Source organism: Artibeus jamaicensis, unplaced genomic scaffold (assembly GCF_021234435.1).
Source record: "Artibeus jamaicensis isolate MK-2021 breed Jamaican fruit bat unplaced genomic scaffold, CSHL_Jam_final contig_1015, whole genome shotgun sequence".
Classification (NCBI taxonomy): domain Eukaryota; kingdom Metazoa; phylum Chordata; class Mammalia; order Chiroptera; family Phyllostomidae; genus Artibeus; species Artibeus jamaicensis.
Window position 1 is genome coordinate 11,295,877 of NW_026521194.1, and position 14,492 is coordinate 11,310,368.

The 14,492-nt window shown below is 39.4% G+C and overlaps 1 long non-coding RNA gene and 1 other non-coding gene across 2 annotated transcripts in view; one reads left to right on the forward strand and one right to left on the reverse strand.

The window, feature by feature from the left end:
* Positions 1-14,157, forward strand: part of LOC128628364 (uncharacterized) — a 40,526-nt gene extending 26,369 nt beyond the window's left edge. Inside the window, exon 3 of the long non-coding RNA XR_008392749.1 lies at positions 13,352-14,157. This is a non-coding gene — a long non-coding RNA (uncharacterized LOC128628364). The remainder of the gene's footprint in view (positions 1-13,351) is intronic.
* Positions 6,313-6,440, reverse strand: LOC119062567 (small nucleolar RNA SNORA44). Its single transcript, XR_005085000.2, has one exon. It is a non-coding gene; the product is annotated as a small nucleolar RNA SNORA44 (small nucleolar RNA).
* Positions 14,158-14,492: the final 335 nt, after the last annotated feature.

Genomic DNA, 14,492 nt, shown 5'->3' on the forward strand with positions numbered 1-14,492 from the left:
ACTAAAATATAATAATTTTACTTTTTAAATTTAACTTCTTAAAATTAGGAAATACACCAAATACATAGAAAAGAATAAAGGATAAAATTCTGTAAATTCATTACCTAAATATCTACTAACTATCTAAAGCTCTATTAAAATAATATTATGCCATTTATACTTGAGTAGTTTCTGAAGAAGTATTACACTACAGATATAACTATGCTGTCTTTATATTTCTCCCATCTTATCACCATCCCTTGCTCTGAGTAGTAACCACTACTATGAAATTAATGCTCATCATTTCTGTAGTTTGTATGTTTTACTATGTATACATAGCGACTATATGGTCTTATTTTGCATACTGTCTTACTGTTCATATCTTTCTCCAACCTGAAATTTAAATTCCACATTTAAGATAGGATTTTTGTCCTGAGGAAACTGGGGCATGGATAGAACTATAGAAACTCCAAGCCTTTAAATTGGGATGCACATTTCAGGTGCTACACGAACTTCTGAAATTATAGGTGCATGTGTATTTTTCTGAGAAGCAGGTCCATAGCTTTTACAACATTCTCAACTCCATCTTTGACCTCAGAAATCTTTCTTCAAAACGTTGAGATTCCGTTAATGTACAAAGCCTTTTAAAAAATAATAGCAATGTACAATTGTTTTTTATTTTTGTATGTTCTATTCTGAGTGCAGCATTTTAAAAACTGGATAATTCCATTGATAGGCGTATTTTTGGGTGTGGGGGAATGTCACAGATGTCCATTTTGAAGGCAGGGAAGGATTTAACAAAACTGCCTATACCACTCTAACCACTAGAGGGCACTAACACAACTAAAATAGAGATGGTGTCCGAAGAGGAAAGAAACGCAAATGCCAGAGGAGTTGCTTCCAAGATCTTCACGTATTTATTTATCTCTGTTTACAGATTTCTACATCGAGCTCCTAATATGTTCTAAAACTTTCATGTTCAAATTATGCGAATGATATCAGTCTCATAAACAAACTTAAAGCAGGCCTGACGAAGGGGAGGCCTTAAATCTAGCCAGCTGGATTCTGGCTACTCACCCAGTCCCTGCTGCATTTTTATGAAGCCGATTGCGGGCCAAATAATTGATATCTTTATTAATAAAAGTAAATAACATGACGTAGGAGTTTGCATAGACAAAAACTGCCTCTTAAGACTACTAAAAATGCTTTGTCATCATTTATGCAACCTTTGTGTACATTCAGCGTTTGGGAACATTCCAAGGTTTTCTGATTTCTAGTCAGCTGAGACTGTTTTACTTATTTATTCATTCCATTCCTTCCTTGTTTAGAATAAATTTATTTTGGGGATTTAATTAAGCTGTAGCATGGAATCTTTTAAAAATGTCATTTAACTCATTTCTTTATTTTACTCTCTATTTTTCCCAGAAATCTTTAATTTTATCTTAACTATTATGTTGATACAGTCTCAGAATTATCTAGTGAGTATGTAGCTACTTATTAATGCATTTAATCTACTGAACAAAAACGAAGATCCCCATTCAAATGAATCTTATGGTCCACTGGGGGGGGGCACATGAGAAACAGTGACATAATAAGTAAGAACACTATATCATTTGTTAGAAGGCTATAAGTGCTATAGAAAAATGGCAAAGAGAAGATAAAGGAAGGTGGATTTAGGATTGGGAGTTGCAGTTTTAAGCAGGTAGGTCTTTTTGAGAAAGAGGTGAGGGGGCTGATACCATAAATACCTGACAGGAGACAGACAGAAAAGCTGAAAAACAAAAAGCAAAATAAAACCCCAAACAGGCCCACCTGCTAGAGAGTACCTGACTTACCGAAAGTCACAAAGGAGTTAGTGGGGTGGGGGGAAACTTTGGGGAGGGGAAGCGACCAGAGACTTGCTTTGTGGGGCAGCCCAGGCTAAGACCTCCTGCACTGCCCTAAGGTCTTTGGCCTTGACTCTGAGTGAAAGGGATGGTGTAGAGTCTAAGGACATGACCACAGCAAGTATTTTAACAGGATCATTCTGGCGGCCATGCTGAGAATAGTTGTGTGCGAGACTGGAGGAGAGAGGTAAGAGTAAAAGCAAGACAAGTAAGTTAGTTTAGTTAGTCAAAGGGTAACACAGTTTGTTCATGTAAGCTCTTCGGTCCTCAACTTCTTAACTCTAGCCATCAGGATGTCTCTCTTAGCCCCCTTGGCAATTTTTATAATTAAAGCATTTAATTATACTCCATTTTTATGTTATCGGTGATATACTGCTATTGTTAGTAATTGGATCAGAATAGGGTTTGGTCGCATAAATATCATAAAATATTTATCAGAAGAATACATTAAAGGCAGGCAACTCCTGATTACTTGGATACAAAGCACATTTTTTATAGCCTCGTTCCGGCGGGTGTTTTAAATTCTGGACCAGCTGTTCCTGTGATCCTAAATATTTCCTATGTGAACCAAAGATGCTCTTAATATCATCTTCAGGAAAACATCACTAGGAAGTTTAGTTGGAAGGACATATAGACACTGCATCTCAAGGAATTTTTCAGAAGCACCTAAATTTTGGAGAATCGGCCACATTCTTTGCTTTGCTGGCAAAGAGAACGACAAGGGTTGATTGTGGGAGTCAAATATCGCCAGTGCCCTGGGCCTTCCAGCAGGTGGCGTCCCGTCAGCGGTGTGCGGGTCAGGGTTTAAGGGGCAGCACTGGTGGGGAAGAACCCTCACCCGTCATATTCGCTATCTTCTGTGGTGTAAGCATTCCCAGCTTTGCACAGTTTTATGTGCTAATGAGACGCATCAAACTCTTGAATGTTTAACAAACACTTGTGAGAGCGGCTTCAGAATGAAAATGAACTGAGCCCCCATCCCATTTACTCTAAGAACTCCAGGTCCCACTTTGCCAACCCCAACGCTCCGCCAGATCTTCCTGGGAAGCCCCAGGTGCTTGCATTTCCAGAGCTGCTCTGTCCTCCGCGGCCTCGCGTGGCTGCTGGGGCTGCTGCGTGGCCGCGGCGCTTCTCCTTCCCTAGCCGGGCTGTTGTAGGTAACTTTCTCTCATCCTCACTTCCATTCCATCCACAAGGCTTCCCGACTCCTCCTTGAACATAGATTCTACATCACAGATAACGCTACTCCGTTCATCTCCCTCCACCCGACTCATCCAAGGCGCCGGCGTCTCTTTCCTGGAGTAGCCTCATACCTGGTCTGCTCCTCCCCACCCAGCAACTAGAGTCATTAAAAAAAAGTCGAAACATAATGTTTCCTTGTGCCAAGAACCAAAAAGAGGAATTACTTCAACATAAGAGCAAACAAAAATCTTTTTCTATCAAGTTGTTCGTAAGTCAGCATTCAGTTACAAAACAGGTATCAAAGTACCTCGCAATAGAAGAAAGCTTTTCAATGGATATGTGTCCCTTGGTTTAATAAAATAACTTCGGTGTGTAACCACCAATCTCAAGTGGCTGAGGCAGGGTTTGAGTCCAGGCCTTTGTGACCAGAGAGGCTGTGTTTGACTATCCAGCGGGCCTCGGTGGGGATGGTGCTGGAGGAGTGAAGAGGAGAGTGACAGTCCCCTGCTGGCACTGGGACTACAGGGCAGACTCTGGGAGGGGTTATCCAGTCACAGGCTGTTACCAGCATCAGCACGAGGCCAATTTGGCCGTTTGTCATATAGCTCAGGAAACTTAATCAGCTGCAGCCTGCTCCTCTCCAAGCTGCCTCCCTGTCTGAAGTATCCATTCGCACTTCCTGTAGGGCTGGCTACGGAATCACGGGCGTCATTTAAATATAATCTAACTTTCACAATAAGACTACAGGGCATTGAGCTGTGGTGTCTTTGTATTTCAATTTTATTATTATGGAAGAATGGGCTTATTGGCAATATCTTTTCCTGACAATAATTCATTAGATGCTGTCAACAGCAAAAATCTTAATGGACTCTAGCTATGTGAGCCATATGTGTTATTTCTTTCCTTCTCACCCTCAGGGCCATTTGGAATGAAGGATTCTCAGGAAATGGATAACATATTGTCAAGTCTGAAAGCATATGGGGCTGAACAGGATTCTCCTGAAGGCTCGTGGTTGTGTAATCCAATATTTATAAGCAATTAAAGTTCACCAAAGTCTATAAAAACATGCCACAGCTGTGAATCAAATTAGTGCCTTGACCTACCCAATTACACAAAGAAAACATCAATATTATAATTAGGCAGCCAATTCCTTTCTTAGAATTAATGTAAACAGTGATTATGCTTTAAAATGAAATGAACACTGTCTTTTCAAATTCGAAGCAAGAAGCCCATGCGAAAAGACTCAAAATTCCAAGTAGGAGAGAGTTCCTTCACATTTGATCAGTAAGCTGTTAAGAAAGGTGTCTTTTTTTTTTTTTTTAGTAATTTCAGCAAAGCATTTCCTTTTGCTTCCCATCAACACCTCTCTTTTCTTGTAAGGACAGACTGCCCATAGGTTTAAAGTCATTCCATTGTCATTTAGGTTGAAGAGCAAAGAGTGTCAAGCCCCCTGGCCAGCCATTGCTGAATTATTCAGGGATTTCAAACCACTTGAGAATGCCGGTGTAAGTCACAGCCAGTCCTCTGCCTGTTGAGGTCCTTCATCCTTGTCAGTGAGGGAGAGATGCTTCAGGTCTAGGGCGGGAGCTTCTGCTGCGGTGGAGCAAGGAAGATTATACAAGTCCTGTGCTCACTTCCTGTCTCTCACTTCTTATTCTCACGACTTTCCCTCGACTGTCCTCCATTCACTGGCCAAAGTTTCCCATCACAGAAACCATTCACGAAGCATGACCTTGCCAATATATTTAAGAAATCTAGGTAGGGAAGTGGAGTGTAAGAAAGAGTTACTGTAAAGTGTAATCTTTTTTCAGTTGGAAGGATATATTGGGGATCTTCTCTAGATGGAAATGGAGCTTTGATCACAATCTTTTGTTCTTTAAGTAGTTGTTGAAAGATGCTTAGTTTTGTGATTTTAAAAATAAATACATTTTTGAAAAATGTTTTGCTATGGAAGGATAGTGGGCAACAGGGTAAATGTTTTTGTGAGTTTCGAGGATACTTCTTTTATGTCTGTATATTCAAAATAACTCTGCTCAGGCCGTGAAATGAGTTGGTCTGATTACTCCACTAATCTCCTCTGGTCAGGCCGTTTATGAATAGATTTGTCGGCTGTTTTACTATCAGCGGTGGCACACTCTTGACACCTGGATTATTTACTCCTGAGATTTAGGACGGCTTTTTGCTTTACTATTTTTTCTAGAGTATGACTGGTACTTACAGACAACTCGACACCTTTTTTTGGAAGCTATTTGTCCTGGAAGTGTGCAGTATGCCATCAGCATCTTAGGTGAATCTGTACGAGAGAGGGGTTAGAATATACCACATCTTCTAATGTGGTGACTTCATAAAAATAATTTGAGGATGATGCCAGAAATGGCCTCCTAAATTCAGAATGCTGCCATTTATCCTCTTAGACTTGATGTACTTCTCTGACTACTCAGAAAGGATAAGGCAACTTATTTGCATCCTTGCTTTTCTTTTCATAAGGAGCTTGTTTCAGGAAGTCTGAGTGTTAAACTCTCACAACTTGCACTTTTTGTACTAAGTCACACGTCTCAATTCCTCATTCCTCAAGACATCATTGAGATAATTCGCTACAGCTTATTATTATTTCCTGACTCGGAACCAATTCTTATACCAAATAAAAATATATACTCCTCATATTGATCAGACAGAGTCAACAACCCATTCTGTCATCCCCTTCAAAGCTGTTGCCTTCCCACCAATTGAACTGTTTTCTAAGTAGTTTGCATTTTCTGTTTGAAAGAGAACAACAAAACAATAGCATTTTCAAAAGACGTTGTTTATTTATTTTTTGAGAGAGGGGAAGGGAGGGAGAGAAACATCAATGTGTGAGAGAAACATCGATCATTTGGCTTCACACATTGCCATGGGGGACCTGGCCTGCAATCCAGGCATGTGCCCAGACTTGGAATTCAACTGGCGAACTTTTGGTTCACAGGCCGTAGTTTAGTCCACTGAGCCACACCAGGCAGGGTGACAATAGCATTTTCTTTTTTCTCTTCACTTCCCTGGTTGTTTGTTGAACATTGAATGGCAGAGGGAGTCTATTCTGTATTACACTTCAGTCATTGTTAGACTCCATTATGCTTGACTTATATTTTCAGTTTAAATAAAGTTTGTAGACAACCATTAGGCATTAAATTGAGTGTTTTGTATAAGTCGAGCTGTGGTGCATTAATGTTCAGTCAGGGTATTATATTTCCCCCAGGAATCTATTCTCCCTCCCTTGTTTTCGTGTGTCTGTATTAGGAAAGGCAAGTGGCAGCGGCAGGTATTTCACAGACCTGAGCTCTCAGTCTCTCCATGTTGGTCTCCCTGCAGCTGGAGATCCCGTGGCTACAACCAGCCACACACCTACAATATTTCATTCGGAGTTGAGTAGACATCCCCTTAGCCCCGGGGCGCTCACAGTTGAGTGAGGCAGCTGCTGATCTTCCCCCTGAAACTCTAATCTATTTTATGACTCCTGAACTTTCCTTAGTAGAGACATGTTACCTATGGTCCATTTGTGTGCAGTTTTCTTTCATTGTTTTCTGCTACACTGGAAACTTTTTTTTTGTGACTTATTCGATGGTAATTGCTTCAATCAACTCTTTAAAAGATACAATTACGTTCGTTTTCTTTCAGTCCCCAAGCAACTTTTCAGTTCTTCAAGACCTTACAAAAATAATTTCGGCTCCTGTGAATTCATTAACAAATTCCCTTCATAGTTTAGGATTCTTGTCAGACCTGCCAATGTGTGCAGAGCGGAATCAAAATGAGCATCCCCTTCACCTGCTTACAAAACAAAACAAATGGGAGACTCCTATTCTTTTCATGTCATTTACCTTGAAATTGTTCATTGTTATTTTCTTTTAAATGAGACCATTTTTTTCTTATTTGTCTTAGACCATAATTGTTTGAGAATTTTCATCTATCAAAGGCTTGCAGTGTTTTAAGGGAAATGTACTGCTGATAATATTTTCCTAAATTCATTGAACTGACCTTAGTTTTCTAATCGTTTGTGGTGGTTTTACTGCGTGAGAGTAATTTGTACTCAGAAATCCTACTGAGGTCGTCCTGGCTTCCTGCTCCTCCAGAAATTAGACCCCTTGCCCAAGATTGCTTGTTGCTCATTATATGTGCTTTTATTTTCAGGACACACAAAAATAGTAATCATTTCAATCTTGAAACCTTTTCTACCCATGCATATAAGTGGTCGGTTCTAGTCTACTATATTTTAAAACATTTCTACCTTTTATGTTATGTCATGGGAACTGTTTTTCACTTTCTATTTCTTTAGACGTCTCATTCACTGATATCCAATTTTGTGTTTTTATTTGATTTTGAAATCATTTCAATCTCACTAAAAATTTACAAGAACATTACAATGGGCTTTCTATTCTTTTTACCTAGATTCCCTATTTGTTACCATTTTGCCACATTTATTTTATTATTTCCTAGTGTGCATGCTCTCTCTCTCCCTGTGTGTGTGTATGTACACACATAAATGTATGCATGTATGTATCTTGGTGACAGAGGTACTTAACTATAGATGTGTTTTCATGAGCTGAGAGTGGGTTGCAAGCGTCGTGTGCCTTTGCCTCTGAAATCCGCAGTGTGCGTTAGTTTTGCCGGACTGAGGACTTTCCCTTACAGATCCACAGGGCGACGACCAAACTTAAATTCAACGTGGATCCTACATCGTGATCTAATCTAGAAAACATTGTCACGTGTTCCAACTTCACTCGCTGTCTTAATAATGTTCTCTCTCTATTTTTCTCCAAGTCCAGGACCCAGGCCAGGAACCACGAGACCTTCAGTTGCCGCTCCTTCATTGGAACAGTACCTTCCTTAGCCTCTGTTTGTCTACAATGACATTACTTTTTAAATGTTTTTTTAAATTTTTTTATTGATTATGCCATTACAGTTGTTCTATTCCCCCCTTCATTCCCCTCCACCCTACACCCCCATCCCCACCATTACCCCCCCTTTAGTTTATGACCATGTGTCTCAAGTTCTTTAGATTCTATATTTCCCATACTATTCTTGCCCCCCATCTATTTTCTATCTACTGTCTATGCTACTTATTTTCTGTACCTTCTCTCCCCTTCTCCTCCTCCCACTCCCCTATTGCTAACCCTCCTTGAGATCTTCATTTCTATGTTTCTGCTCCTGATCTAGCTGTCCTTTTAGTTTGCTTTTGTTTTAGGTGTGGTTGTTAATAACTGTGAGTTTGCTGTCCTTTCACTGTTCATGTTTTTTTAACTTCTTTTTCTTAGATAAGTCCCTTTAACATTTCATATAATAAGGGCTTGGTGATGATGAACTCCTTGAATTTGATCTTATCTGAGAAGTGCTTTATCTGTCCTTCCATTCTAAATGAAAGTTTTGCTGGATAGAGCAATCTTGGTTGTAGGTCTTTGGATTTCATGACTTGGAATACCTCTTTCCATCCCCTTCTTGCCTGTAAGGTCTCTTTTGAGAAATCCTCTGACAGTCTGATAGGAACTCCTTTATAGGTGACTGTCCCCTTATCTCTTGGTGCTTCTAGGATTCCCTCCTTCATTTTAATCTTGGCTAATGTAATGATGATGTGCCTTGGTGTGTTCCTTCTTGGGTCCAACTTCTTTGGGACTCTCTGAGCTTCCTGGATTTCCTGGAAGTCTATTTCCTTTGCCAGATTGGGGAAATTCTCCTTTATTATTTGTTCAAATAAGTTTTCCACTCATGGCTGTTCCTCTTCCCCTTCTGGTACCCCTATAATTCGGATGTTGGAGTGTTTAAAGATGTCCTGGAGGTTCCTAAGACTCTCCTCATTTTTTTGAATTCTTGCTTCTTGACTCTTTTCTGTTTGGTCATTATTTGCTTTCTTCTGGTCCACTCCATTGATTTGAGTCCCAGTTTCCTTTTCATCGCTATTGGTTTCCTGTGCAATTCCATTCATTTCCATTAGTTTCGCCTTCATATGTTTGTCTAATTTGTCGGTATAATCAACCAGTTCTGTGAGGATCCTGATCACCACTGTTTTAAACTGTGCATCTGAGAGTTTTGCTATTTCTTCATCGCTTAGATTTATAGGCTCTGGGGCTTTGAGATCTTCTTGAGCCATTTTTGGTCTGTTCTCGCCCGTTAAGTATGAGTAGCAGAGGCTTGGACTCCCAGGTCGCTGGGTTGTGATGCTGTATGTGGGGGCGTGGTCAGAGCTGGGAAATGGCGGCGCCCTGTGCTGCCACTCAGTCCTGTAGTCTCACTGTCCACTCCATAGCTTGTCTATCCGCGCATGAATGCGCGACCACAGTCAACCCGCAGCCCTGCTCCCTCACTGTTTCCCCGTGGTTGCTCGCTCGGTCACTCACTAGGTCCAACCCTGCGCCTGGGTTCCATGCGCCTGAGTCCATCTGACCGAGTTTTCCTGTGCAACCCTGCTCCACCAGCTGCTGGTTTCGCCCCTCTTACCGGTCAGGTTGAAGAATTTGTTGTTATTGGACTTCCGAAAAGTTCAATTTTCTGTGTTCTGGCTGTGTTTTCTGTTGCTAATATTTAGTTGTCTCTAAACTTGGTTGTGAGAGAAGGCACAGCATTTCCACTTATGCCTCCATCTTGGCGGAAGTCCTAAATGTTTTTTTTGATTGAAAAGATTTCAGTTCTACTCGCCCAGGAAATTTCAAGTATGTAATACAGTGTTACGATTATAGTTACCATGTTATGCATTAGGTACTCAGACCTGAATCATCTTAAAAACTAAATGTTTGTAGCCTTTTACAAACCCGTCTCTTTATTTTCCCCGCCTCCCAGCCCCGGCAAACACGAATCTGTTCTGTCTCTAAGTGTTCCGTTTTTTTTCCTCCGGATTTCACATGTGAATGAGACTGCACAGTATTTCTTTTTCTGTCTGGATTATTTTACTTAGCATAATGCCCTCAAGGTTCATCCATGTTGTTACAAATAGTAACAACATGGATTTTCTTAGGCTGCATAAACTCCATTGCACATACTTTATCCACTCAACCATTGATGGACACTTTGGTCGTTTTTCAACCTTGGCTATTGCCAGTGATGCTGCAATGAACATATGAGTGCAGATATCTCTTTGATATTGTGTTTTAATATTTTTGGATTTATACATGGATATGGGATTGCTGGGTCCTGTGGTACTTCTATTTTTAATTTTTGAGGAACCTTCATACTGTTTTCCATGGTGGCTGCGCCAGTTTATGTTCTCGCCAACAGTGCGTAAGAGTTCCCTTTTCTCTACGTAAAATGACATGAATATTCTCAAAGAGTAGTGGTGAGTTACTTCCATAGAATGTCCCTCAGTTTGGATTAGTTTGAGATTTTCTTCTGCTTTGATTTAGGTTTTGCATTTTAGAGTAGGAATATTGTTGAAGAGAAATTATGTCTTTCTAGGGACATATAACTTCTCATATCAAGATATGCCTTTGTAATTTGTACTACTTTGTGATATATGACTAATTCATGGGGAGATATTTGAGATTATATAAATATCCTGTTCCTCATGAAACTTTCATCATCTAAGCATCCATGAATGATTCTTGCCTAAATTAATTATTTAATGATTAATTAATTATTAATCAATTGTTTGAACCATGATTTTCTATATCCTTTATTGCTTCTACATTAAAATGTGAAGAAGAGCTCTCCTTCCTCCCTCATTCATCTATTCATTCATTTACTTATATCAGCATGTATTCTTGGATTCTTTTTTTTTAAGATTTTCTTTATTTTTAGAGGGAGGGGAAGGGAGGGAGAAACAGAGGGAGAGAAACAGCAACGTGTGGTTGCCTCTCATGTGTCCCTACTGGGGACCTGGCCTGCAACCCAGGCATGTGTCCTGACTGGAAATGAACAGGCAGCCCCTTGGTTCACAGGCCATGCTTGATCCACTGAGCTACACCAGCCAGAGTAGATTCTTATTTTAATTATTTCAGTTATATGTTATTATCCTTATTAAATGGAAGCATAAATTGTCTCCGATTTGGTCAGTGGGGGGTCCTTTGGGACTTTGTTTTTAATACTCTCATTTTCTTTTGCTACATACGTCGGTCCATAAGAGTTTTATTTGCTTATATTCATTTACTATCTGAATCACAAAAGTTTCATCTTAATGAAATCATCAGATAATAACGTTTGGTAAAAGTATAACTTTCAGAAAGTTAAAAACATGACTCCTACACAGCCATAGTGAGTGTTAATTATTTTACTCTTTAGTGAAGGGACCAATAGGATGATAAATCTAATTAAAAGGGGAATTTGAGAGCCTGAGTACTTACAGACAATAAAACATGGAATGCTGAAATAAGATTGAACAGTTAGATATGAAACTGGTTAATAATGATGCATAGCAATAAAATCGTGTTGTGCTATCTTTTCTATGAACAGAAATCTGCAAATTAACATCTAATTTCACAGATACCAGGCACATATGAACATTGCATTCTACTCTTCTACTTTAATAGAAAGTCTAAAATTGCCATTGGCGTCTTTTGTGGACCTTCTTAAATCTCTCTTACTGCAGTGTAAGCCCATTTTACCTGGGAAGTTAGAACTTGTCCGCTGCAACAATCCAACCGGAATGGGAAGACTCAGTGGACTCTTGGCCTTTTCCTCTTTAAAATAATTAATTGTTTACATGTTTTCTGGGTTTTTTAAAAATCTTTGAATGTTTTTTTTTTTCTGGACATTCAAGTTTTTTCCACAGCTCTTCAAACTGCAGAATCCTAAACAGGATACTGTATTCCTCTGGGTCCCACAAATACCAAGCACGTGTGGTATCTGTGTTTTTTCAACATACCCACAGCTGAAAATGCTGTATGGGGTAGCACTCTAGACTTATTATTTTTTTGACCCATAAATTAAAACATAAGATATCATAAATTGCCAGATTTCCTACTTATTTTTATAAATATGTTTATGTTGCTTACTCTTTACACATTCATTTATTCATTAAAAATATATTTATTGTTGTAAAAAGTGCATACATTAAATTGACTATCTTAACCTGTTCTAAGTGTACAGTACTCAACTGTACTAGACTTAAACTGCTCCCATTCTTGAGCAACCATCTCCAAAACTTTTTTATCCTACAACACTGAGACTATACTCATTACAGAATGACTCCCCATTTCCCCAAACTTGTTCTGGTGACTGCAATTCTATTTTCTGATTCTATGGGTTTGATTATTCTAGGCAATTCATATTGGTGGAATTATACAATATTTGCCTTTTGGGTACTGGCTTATTGTACTTAGCATGATGTCTTCAAGTTTCACCCATGTCTTAACATGTGCTAGAATATTTAAGGCTGAATGGTACTTCATTATGTGAATACGCCACATGTTTATTTGTTCATCAGTGGCTACTTGGGTTGCTTCTACTCTTGGCTATCATGGATAATGCTGTTACGAACATGGTTATGCAAATACCTTGTCAGGATTCTGCTTTCTGTTCTTTTGGTTATGTATGTAAAAGTATAATTGCTGGATTGTATTTTTAATTTTTTGAGGAACCTCCATCCTGTTTTTCACAGTAGCTGCACCATTTTATATTCCAGCCAACAATGCACAAGGAATTTCTCTACATCCTGGCCAGTCCTTGTTTTCCGTTTTGTGACAGTAGCCATTCTAGTGGGTATAAGACAGTGTCTTTCTGTGATTTGCATTGGCACTTCCCAGTGATCTGTGATGCTGAACATCTTTTCATGTATTCATTGGTCATATGTATATCATCTTTGGTCACTCATTTAAGTCCCAGTTTGTGTGCAGAGTGCTAGAGAAGCAAAGATAAATGAAGAAGTTTCTAGACCTTAAGAAATTCATAGTTTACTTAGGAAACTAATCTGTCAGCAAATGACTGAGAAACAAAGTATGAAATACCCTGAGAAAAGTGACGAAAGTATGTACAAAGTGCTTTCTGGTCATTTGTCTCACCTTGTTATCTCTGATACTTTCATTTTAGTATTTGCTTTTGAATATACTGATGGTCACTTGTAACCTTATTTCATCAGAGATAGTTTACAAGTCTTCCTTTCCAGCTACTTATACTTACCTTTATTATTCATTGGCTATTGCAATTGAGTTGAATTTCCTCAGGCTGCTAATGGACCAGAATAAAGCAAAACTGGTTTATTCCAGTTCACACAGCTGTTTGTGTCTGTCAGGATGCCTAGGACCTGACATAGTACCTCCCTGCCAATCCCTAAACTCTAGGAATTTCTTATCTACTTTACATTTCAAAGGTCAACATTCTCTCCCTCAACGATTGTCCTTTCCTTTCTGCAGTGTAAACCTGGCTTGGACACTGCTCTGCGTGTTTCCTCCTGGACCCAGTCCTCTTTGACACAGAGTCTGGGAGAGTCACGAGAAAGAGGAGTGCAGGGAAACACGAGAAACCATCTGTTCCCAGCCTGTGATCAGCTGAGCTGGGGAGCTGCCCATACCTGAGAAATGGTCATTGATTAAGAAATGTATTCCTTTAGAATTCAAGTTCATATCGTGTCAGCCACAGTTCTTAAAGAGTTTCCAATCCAAAGCCTTAGTCTGAACCACAAACCCAACACCTTTATGCTGGGATACTAGAAATCCACTTATTTTCACTCAGAAAATAACTAAATTAGTAGTAGAATCAGACTTTTGTGGAGTATAAATTAACAAAGCCCAGAGCAGATTTTTCCCTGCAAGGAAAGTATTAATGATCCCTACTGGGCTGATAACTAGCCATTAATTACCTATTAACATTTGACTAAATTCCTTATGTTCTTTAGTTGTATGTATGTCAGTCTGGGGTAATGGGTATTTCTTAGACATCACTGCTGTTGTAGTATTCCGGGATAGGTAAAAACAGGGCAGCATTTACCCAATTTGCTATAAAAATAATTTCAGTTACAGCCTGTCATTTTCTTTCTACCCTGAGACAAGATTTTCTGAGTATAAGGAGATGATTCTGTTTATTAAGCTGGACAAGAATAGATGTTAAAAGTCACTCACAGTTATACTGACAGTTGAATATGCCTTCCATTCCAAAATTTGAACAAATTGTGACTTAAAAGGTACAGTAGTTGGAGTAAAATTTAAAAACTTGATGTCAGTCTGTTTCCTGAGAGTTACTTGCTGAAAGGTATCTCGGTAAATTAGAGCAAATAAAATAGTGAGTACTGAGCAGAAGTTTGTTAGACTCCTGGCAGTTTGCAGGGCTGTTGCGCAGTGATATCACCACATGGTCTTTGTCTGGCAGCGTCTCAGTTTTGAGATGCTTTTTTATAAAGGCAAATTCTCTTTGGTATGGGCAACTTAAAAAAAAGACAGAAAGCCCTGGCTGGTGTAGCTCAGTGTATTGAGTGCGGGCCTGCGAACCAGAGTATCACAGTTCGATTCCCATCAGGGCACACGCCTGGGTTGCAGGCCAGTTCCCAGCAGGGGGTGC